Raw genomic sequence first — 9,895 nt, 5'->3', positions numbered from 1 at the left:
ACTCTTTAACTCGGACATTTTATGAATTTATCTAAAGTATCTAAGAGGTTTTGAGTAGACCTTTAGTTGCCGTCAAGAATTATTTGCATTTCTTCTGCATCAACTTGCATTCATCATCATTGACCTTTTATTGAACGATTTTTGCTAACCATCCGTCCCAAAATGTATACACAAAGAATAACACTGAATGCCGAGATCGGGCCTCCTTGCTCTCGTTCTGTTATTAAGTGGTGAACAAATAGATATGAAGTCGTTTTGTACAAAACATAACGTGGCACCATTATGCAATAATTGTATCCATTTAACTAATAATTCATCAAACTGAAAATATCAAAGTGTTTTGATAAGAAAAGCTTTAGGAGAATGTTGAAAGCACTATCGAAATCAATAGATCTTATTAGTGTGAATCTATTTGACTGTTTAGTTTCGAAAGAAGATCAAAGGTAATTCGTATATATTCACCTATAATCTACCCAGATAATTGATTAACGTATCTATTACTGTTTTGGTTCTTTTAAGTAATGTGGGAAGATACCATCTTATACACAACTTTCAATAGAGATATGAGCCTCCTTGTGACTATGCGGGCCTTACCGAAGGAATATTCATTAAGAACTCTGGGTGGGTATTTTGGTGAAATCTGAAAGCGGATTAGTAGTGTACGGGGGCGATGGAGACTCTTAAGGGAATCCTGTGTTAAATTTTACAGTGCATACGGAGAAATTAACATTAGGCTGCCATCTCGCAATGTGTATTGTAACAATGTAACAATATGCATCAATCTGCCCTGTAACTGATGTACAATGTTGCGATATACGTTTCACATAACGGTGATAGTGGTTTTGTTTACAATATGAGATTAAGGGGCGTGTTGGGAAATTAATAGAGGGGGTCGAGTTTAATTTTTACTTAATAAGGGGTATCATAGGGACGTTATAGAGAAGCTAATTTCGTTTATAAGAGATTTAAATTCTATTTATTTTATTCCTATTCCTTTACATCCTACCCTCTGTCGTCATTAATTAAGACATTATAGTAATTCCAACGGCCTTTTAAAGTTGTTGCAAACAGACAGATTCAATTCATCATGTTAAAGGGATGACGTAACATGGCATTTTAGTTAAAGGATAGATCAACGCATAACGTTACACTGTCCCTACTTAATACAGAATCCCGTAAGAGGCTCGATCGCCCCATGATAATACTTGGAGTATGGATCGAAATGAAAAGACAAGTTCCTTTCGTGCTATTTTTATACATATTTCGAGATCTGCGTTCTTTTGTGTAAATTGCTCAATCATTACAACGGCATTCATCACAAGAAAATAGGGAACGGACAAAAGACGATAAAACAAGTATATTAATAAGTAAATGTTGTCTTTATAACGAACTATTCAACTTTCCACTCCGACAATAATATTCCGGGAAACATACATAAACGTTAAACTGGTATATTAATTTTTACAACCACATTGTCATTTCTTGAAATATTACTTTTAATAAGCAGACGTATGTCACCGAATAGTATATAAAGACGTTCTTGATACAGTGTAGAAAATGTGAGTTAAAGAACTGCAATAAATATTTGATATTAAATACAGTTTTATAGTTCCGATTGGTTTTTCTTAGTTATTCATGCTTGTTTCAAAATGACGAGTGAAACACGAGATTCCGTCCAATGTAGGATAATCTTCTTTATAGTGACATACTCGTTACAACAACAAAATGACTGGAAACGAATTGTATAGTTTCAACGAGAGTTGACGGTATGTTCATAGCATATCATTGAAGATGCGCTTACATGACTTTTCTATACAATTTCTTTCCATGTTCCATTGCAACGTTTTTGAACAGCCCTTCCTCTATGCTGCAAGTCATGTTGCTAACATATCACACATGTTGTAAGTTGGCATTTAAAAATAATTAAAAAAATTCCTTTCAACTATCAAGAAAGGCATAAGGGGGAACATTTCAAAAGCAAATTTCATATATGCAGTAGCTGACCTCGTTTAAAAGGACGACCTTACATAAATTGCATCAACTATTGTGAAGGAATTAATGTAGAACGTGAAGAAAGATCTGAGAAGGGAGATGGCTGTACAATGTTGAAGGGTAGTAAAAGAGAGGACAGGAGAGTTGATGGACAGCATTGGACTTTGAAAATCACCAATTGCAAGGAACATTACAAGAGGCAACGATTTTATTTTATTATTGTCCCTAGTTAGTCCCAATCATGGGTGCAGTCGCGGTAATGGACACTTGCAACAATGTTGCAAGTGGCTGACCTAAATCGGGCGGAACAGCATGGCCAGGGGTCGACATGAATACGGTATACTGTAGGGACAAATAGAGACATAGACATAGAGACGTGGTTAGAGACAGGGTTATATACAAAGAAAGAGACATATACATATAAAACAAACACACATACACAGACAAACACACATACACATACACACAAGCGTACGGTGCACGTACGTGCTGACACATACGCATACAAACACACATACATATATTTATGAACATAAAAAATCGACTTAAAATTTTAAATGCAAGAAAGTGAATCTTTTCGCGTCAATAGAGCGGGCATGAAAAGGGACTTTGGGTTTCTTCTTCTTCTTCATCATCTTCTTTTTCTTCATCATCATCATCTTCTTCTTCTTCTTCTTATTTCTGTCTTCTTGTCTTCTCCTAAACCAACCTCTTATTATCTTCACAACATTCTTTTTCTTCTCATCCTTTTTCTCATCTTCTTCTTCCTTTCTATCTTTCTTTCCATCTTCTCATCCTCTCTGTGTTCTATATTTCTTCCTTTTCTTCTTTTTCTTGCTTAATTAGTTCTCTTAGCCTTTCCTTGGCCTTTCTTATCTCCATTTTGAGACGGTGTGGACTATAACAACCATCCTCCAATCTTATAAACATGTCCTCCACCATCCCAATGTCATCAACCACTTCCTGCAGCTTGTTCATTTTGTCCAAATGGTTGCTTGTCATTTTTTATTTAATGTTGAATGGCGCGAAAGACGAACGCTGCATTTTATATGTCTCAGACACGGACGTGAAGGAAAACATCCCCTCACACCAACTACCCATATCACATACCAAACAACTGATTGTGATATGAGTGCTAACCTAAAATAAATTTTATACAAAACAATACTAATAGCAACAAAACCCACTTTTTTCTATCAGTACATAGTGGGTACAAAAATTATGCAGAGACAAGGTAGTGCAAAGGAAAATTGTGCAGGGACAAGGGCATTATGCTAAGATAAGGTGAATAATTAATTGTTCGAGGGGGGCGGAAAAATAGCCTCATCTCCCAACGCTTTCATGCACACGGAGTATGCTACTTAGTTGTGTCCGATTTCGGGATAATGTAATCCCACGGGACAAACGCTGAGCGGGAATAGAAGCACCCATATTCATAGTAAGCTTTCTGTATCAATTGCTTCGCTTTTTGGGGGATTACACCCCACTTATAGCGATACCCAAGTAACGTGATGGCACGTTAATCGGGCTAATAGATTTAATACGTGCTAGAATAGTTTGACTTAATGTCCGGTTGAGGGTAGGACGGTGGGGGAATAAATAGGAAGTGAGTAGTTTGTGACATCCAGAGTTAATTTAGATCCCAATTCTAGAATAAATAGCGTCTTGATGAATTTTGAAAGATTGTATATGTACTGTTGGATATAAAGGAAAGAAGGAAAAGAATAATAATAATAATAATTTTGTAAAAATTATTTATGTATTAAGTTTATTTTAATTTTTTTAAGTTGGTATTATTTTCATAGGGTTTTATTTGCATCATTTGATAGTTTGTGGTTCTAAGTGGAATGAGGGAATAATCATTAAGGGTTACATTTTTCATTTTTTGCTAATTTCTGTTAGTAAAAGTAGGATATTATTTGATGTGAAATTGATGTTAAGGTTACTGGGCGACAGGAAATATGGGTAGGTTGTTAGGTGTCTTATACGTTTTTGATTTGTCTTAAAGATTTCGCGTTGTGCAGGATATTTTGCTGCACTCATTAAATGCATGGTGTAAATCTTCTAGTGTAGGATAATGCGGGCAATTAACGCCTCCAACATTGTTAATATGAACCTATTTTCAGAAACTGCTGCCCATTAATGTATTTCCAGTTTTGATTCTGTTTTTAACTTTCTTTCTCTGTTTATTGGCCAGAGGAGGCGCTTTTGTGTTCCTGAATACTTCCTTTTATATAAAGTGGACTGTGCGACCTTTTTGTACTATTGTCCCATTCCTGCTGCCATTTCAGTAGAATTTTATTCCTGATTATGCTATAGTATTCTTTGCAGCTGTACTGGAGTATGATATGGTTGCTATCTTGAAGTTTGTTTTTAGCTGATTGGTCAGCTTTTTCGTTTCCTAGGATGTTGATATGGGGTGGCACCCACATACATTCGATTGTCCTGTCATTGTTTTCTATTTGCCTCAGTGATAGAATGGTCTCTTTTACGAAATTGTCACGGCAGGTGGAAAAGCCGGATTTCAGTGATTTAAGACACCTAGCGAATCACTGATAATAAGAACGTTTGCGAATGTTTGTGGATTTCAACCATTTAATGGCTTCAAGTATGGCCCATAATTCTGCTGTGTAAATAGAGCAGTTATCTGGGAGTCCTGATTCAAGCTCTATGTCCTTTTCGTTACCAATATAGCGGCTGATGGTTTGATAGGATCCTTTGTTTTTGATCCATCAGTGTAAATCTTAATATAATCTTGATATGATGTTTCTGTGTTACAGAGTATTGTCGATCTTATCTCTAGAGGTATGTCATTTTCAGGTCCAAGCCTGGTTGCGCTTAAATTTATATGCAATGTGTTGCATGTCCATGGTATGGGAGCAGGGTATGCGATTTGTTGAGCTTGTATGTTTGCAATTTCAAGATGTTTGGTTAATTCGTGAATCTTCTTTCCTCCTGGTGTTTCCGAGACTAACTTACGTCTGAAGGGCATGTTACATTTTGCTACACAGATCTTGGTTGGGTGTGAGTCTTCATGAATCGATAATCTGGACGCATATCTTAGTAATAGTTCTCTTCGTAGACGAATGGGGGTTCCCCTATTAAGATTTGTATTTCCTCTCTTGTGGTATTTTTATGCACACCTGTACATATGCGAAAGGGATTTTGCTTGAATGTTGTCTAGTTTTTTAAATATAATAAATACGACTTCAACGAGGCATACACCTGGCATCCACAATCGAACTTAGATCTCATTATTGATCTGTATATGATTAAGAGGGTATCCTGGTCTGCTCCATTTAATCCTTTAATGTTTTTGGAGGAGGTTCAAGTCCAGGCTACATCTTCTAATAAGCTCCTGGATATGATATTTCCAGGTGAGATGCTCATCAAAGTACATACCTAGCAATTTGGTGACTTTTTCAAGTTTAATTTGTGTATCTTGAATGTATAGGATTGGATAATCTATTTTGGTCTTGGTTCTAGGTGTAAATATAATCCCTACCGTTTTTTCTTTTGAGATTGCGAAACCCCATTTATCAGCCCACTTTCCAATCTGATTTAAGCTCGATTGGATTTCGCTAATAATTTTGTTGCTGGCAGAGTTCCCTGCCCTCCATATACCGCTGTCGTCTGCAAATTGGGAAAAATGTATTTTATTTGGGTCGACACTGCCTTGTGGAGTGCCATTTTCTAATACGTGGCTGTCCGAATATTGGTCCCCTATTCTTGTCCTGATTTATCGACCGGCGAGGAAGGTTGATACCTACTTGTGCAAACGGCCGTTTATACCGTAGTGGTTTAGTTTTGCAATTAGGCCATTTGTCCACACTATATCAAAAGCTTTCTCTAAATCAAGCAAAATCGCTATTAGATTGCGGTCGCATTTTCTATTAGCATTACTCGATTCCAGCCGGAATAATTGATCTAGTGTGGACCTTTCGTTGCGAAAGCCGCTTTGATATTTTGAAATTAGGTTGTTGCATTTCAAGTGATGTTTAAGCCTGTTGTTGATCATATTTTTCGTCACTTTACATATGGTGTCTGTGAGTGAGATTGGCCTATATTAGTTTATTTCTGTCGGGTCTTTTCCTGCTTTTGGAATTGGAATAACTATTGCTTGTTTCCACTTGTAAGGGATTTTTCCGGTTTTCCTGGAAGTGATGATTAGGTCCAGCATAATAGTCTCCATATTTTCCGGTAGGTTCTTGTAGAACTCGTATCTTAGGTTGCCTTCACCTGGTGAGGTTGTTTTTTTTATATATTCTCAGGGCAGTTCTCCATTCACGTATGGTAAACCACAGGTTTAGAGTACTGTAGTCGGTAAATAGTTCTGGGTATTTCTTCTCCACAAGTTTCCGGTGGGTTTGGAACCGAGCAGAATGCTTTTTTACTGCTGCTCATCTCTGCAAAATGTTCTGCTAACAGGTTAGCTTTATCCTTATTGGAAATTGCTCCGGTTATATTTGGCGTAGGTTGAGTTGATTTTCCTTTGCCTTTATTCGGGTCCATAGCTGCTTTGCATTGCTTCTATAGTCCAGAGACGAGCAGTATTCTTGTCAGCTGTTCAGCTTTGCGGTGTGGATAGTGCGTTTGGCTGCTTGTTCCTTGCCTTTGTATATTATAAAATCCGAGGAAAGGCCGGTATGTTTGAACTTGTTCAGGGCCTTTATCTTTTCCTTAAGGACTTGTTTACATTTCTCTTTCCGCCAAGGTACGTTTTTTATATGTGGATATTTTTTTCTCCCGTTTTGGGAACGCTTAAGGCAGCCGCTGATGAGAGCGCATCTATTGCATTCTGGTTATATTTACTGATATCCACATCTTGTATTTCTGATAATTTTATATCTTCAAGTGTAGTCCTAAATGTGAGCCAGTCTGCCTTATCTAATTTTCATTTGGGTACCATAGCTAAGTTAGTGATAGGGATAGTTAGGTTTAGGGTGATTGTTATTGGGAAATGATCACTTCCTATTGTACTGGTTTGGTCCACTTCCCAGTCTGCTATTTCAGCTAATTTGGGTGTAGAGATAGTTAGGTCTATAGTTGTTAACGAGCCGTTTTCCGGTTAATTTTGTACAAGATCTGTTATTCAAAATGACTAAATTTGTACTAAGCACCCATTCTTCTATTAGCTTTCGTCTTTTATCCATATGACCCCCCATCTATCGCTATGGGAATTAAAGTCTCCACATATGACGTAGTCTATATGATTATTTGTCAATTGTTGATAAGTCTTGATTGAAGTGGGAGTTATGATCCCTGGATCATAAACATTGCAAATTTCAATATCAGTGCGTCCTATATAAATTATTGCAGACTGAAATTCAAGCGAATCTAAGTTGTTAGACTGGTTGGGTCAATCATAACGTTGTTTTGGGAATAGAGTCATCAACATAAATGGCTAATCCCCCTCTGTTTTTTCCATTTGTTCTGTTTTGTAAATAACTGGTTGCATAACCTGGGATTTTTGGTGTGAATATAGTAGCGCTAGATAGGTATGTCTCTTGCAGTCTGGTTTAAATTTTTGTTTAGTTAATTTGATTATTAATTCCGGATTGTTCTTAATTAATCTGCAGCAATTCCATTGCCATATGATTAATGATTGCTTCTTGTCCTTATCATCTTTTAATTCTGATCGTTTATTAATAATATTAGGATATATTATATAAGGAGCATTGGGAGATAAGTTTGTTTAGGTAAATATGCTTATATATTATGGTATAATTCAGATAATATTCTATACGTGGGATGGGTTGGTGTTAAATTATTATGGGTTATATGTTTGATACCCCCTATAAATTCTACAAAATACTTAAACATAACGCTTTGCGGGAAATGGTTTATTAAACTAACATCATTTTTATTGGTGACCTTGTTACCATCCGAACTGCTTGTTGTGCTACATGTTGTAACCGTTACCTGAGGTAACGTTTGTGTGGGTTCCTATTTTTGGTTTGGGTTTGCATTGCTACAGCTTATGACTGGTTCCTTAGGAAATGTTTGTATATTTTCATATCACCTGTTCTCTTATTTTTATTGTCATTGTATTGTATGTTGAGTCCTTGGTGATATTTTCGTGGAGTCAATTAGTATGATTGAAGTTGGTTGGATTACCATTGCCTGCGTTAATTTTCCTTGCTTAAATTTTCTCACTGAGGATTTGGTCATTTGATATGACATATTATTCGTCTCCATTTGGTGGATGATTTCTTTTTCTCTGGTGGTATACATACACTCATCGGCAGTCCGCGCCCCGTATTCCTTGATATGCACACTTGCCGCCATGTTGGATGCCACAGGTATTGCACCTTGTTTTGTAAGTGCATGTTCGTGGGTGGTGTCCCATGCCTTACAATTGCTACAAAATCTGGGTTTAACATAATCCTCCAGTTTATAGTATTGCTCGCTGTTTCTAAATTTAACAAGGAGGGGTGTTGTTGTTGAGAATTCCACACGTATTGATGAGGTTTTTGTCGTTGTGTTGCTAAAAATTATACAAGTATTAATGAGGTTTCTTGTCCTTGTTTGTTCTTTATCCTAATTGACATTTTGATGTTATCTCCTTTCTTTATTAGTTCTTCTGTAATTTCGGCATTGGAATATTGTATGTGTCTTCTGCTTAGCTTGAATACGTTTTTGTATGTACAAGTTGGTGCAGATTCCTTCAGAGACCTAACTTGTTCTTTTCTGGTTTGGTTAGGATTTTCCTTTTTGCCCTGGTTGTCGTTGGGTGACCTGGTGATACAGGTAGTGTGCTTGGTTACTGACATCCTTATGGGACAAATTTGGTCAATTTACATGCATTTAGCTATTTGTTGTAGCGTGCTACATCATACTGCGTGTTTTGGTCTTATTAATATATTTTTTCCTCCTTGTGCTTTGGTTAAATCTGTAGCAATAGTTCTAGTGCTAAGATTAAGTACCTGGGAACCATTACTCGTGATAAATATTGTATGTTCCCTGGGGTGGTATTTCCTGGTTTGTTGATTATGGTCTTTTTGTCGTTTTGGATATTTCAGCTCCATTGCTGTGATCCGTGGATTTGCTGGCCACTGTAGGGTTCCTGTTTTACTCTCCTTTGGTAATACTGTCCAATTATTTTAAAGTGTCATCGGATTTTGGCTGGATATCTGGTTCTTTACTTATTAAGTTACTTGGGATAGTTTTAACCTGGTTTTTTTTCTTCTTTTTTCCGTAGTTGTCGACTTGGCCTTGGGTTGAACACTCAAAGGTTGTTTTCCCTTGTCAACATATTTAACCACTTTATCTACTATTGGTGCTGTTGGTGGTGTGGTTTGTTTTGATGTGGTGGACTTAATGATGCATTGAGTTTTTCCTTTTTGATATCCTCTTGCTCTTGGTAGTATTTTAGTACTTTTGCTGGTCCAGGGATTTGGCTGCTGTGTAGGACTTCCTTTTTCATTGGGTGATTCTTTTCCTTCTCTGAGTCCAATGTCCTTTTTGTAGGGTTTTCTGTTTCCGGGGCTACATTAACCGTTGTAGTTGGCTCTGGAGTCTCGGGTGGTAGGGATATGTTTGACTTAATCACATCAGCGTAGGTTCTCACTGGTGACGTTATTCTAGCCTTTACCAGTATCCCGCATTACTATTATGTTGTAAGTAATGGCTGGGGTAGGTCCACCAATTTACATTCTTTCATTTCTGTGACTATCTTGATTCTGGGTTTCTTAGAAGGGCTGCAAAGAAGTTTTTCTAAGGCGCTTGGTTGGTCTATATTCATAGGGATAGTTGGGTTGCGCACTTGGTTGGCCTTCTCTACTGAATTTCAGTTGGTTGGATACATTCGGATGGTATCATCTAAGTTATCGTTGTCTTGAAATATACCGCTTCCATAAATGGATAAATATGGTTTATCAGAGGGAGACGGCATAGAAACTAC

The sequence above is a fragment of the Sinohyriopsis cumingii genome, chromosome 15, assembly GCF_028554795.1.
Source record: "Sinohyriopsis cumingii isolate HCF-2022 chromosome 15, ASM2855479v2, whole genome shotgun sequence".
NCBI lineage: Eukaryota > Metazoa > Mollusca > Bivalvia > Unionida > Unionidae > Sinohyriopsis > Sinohyriopsis cumingii.
This window is presented reverse-complemented; position numbering follows the sequence as displayed.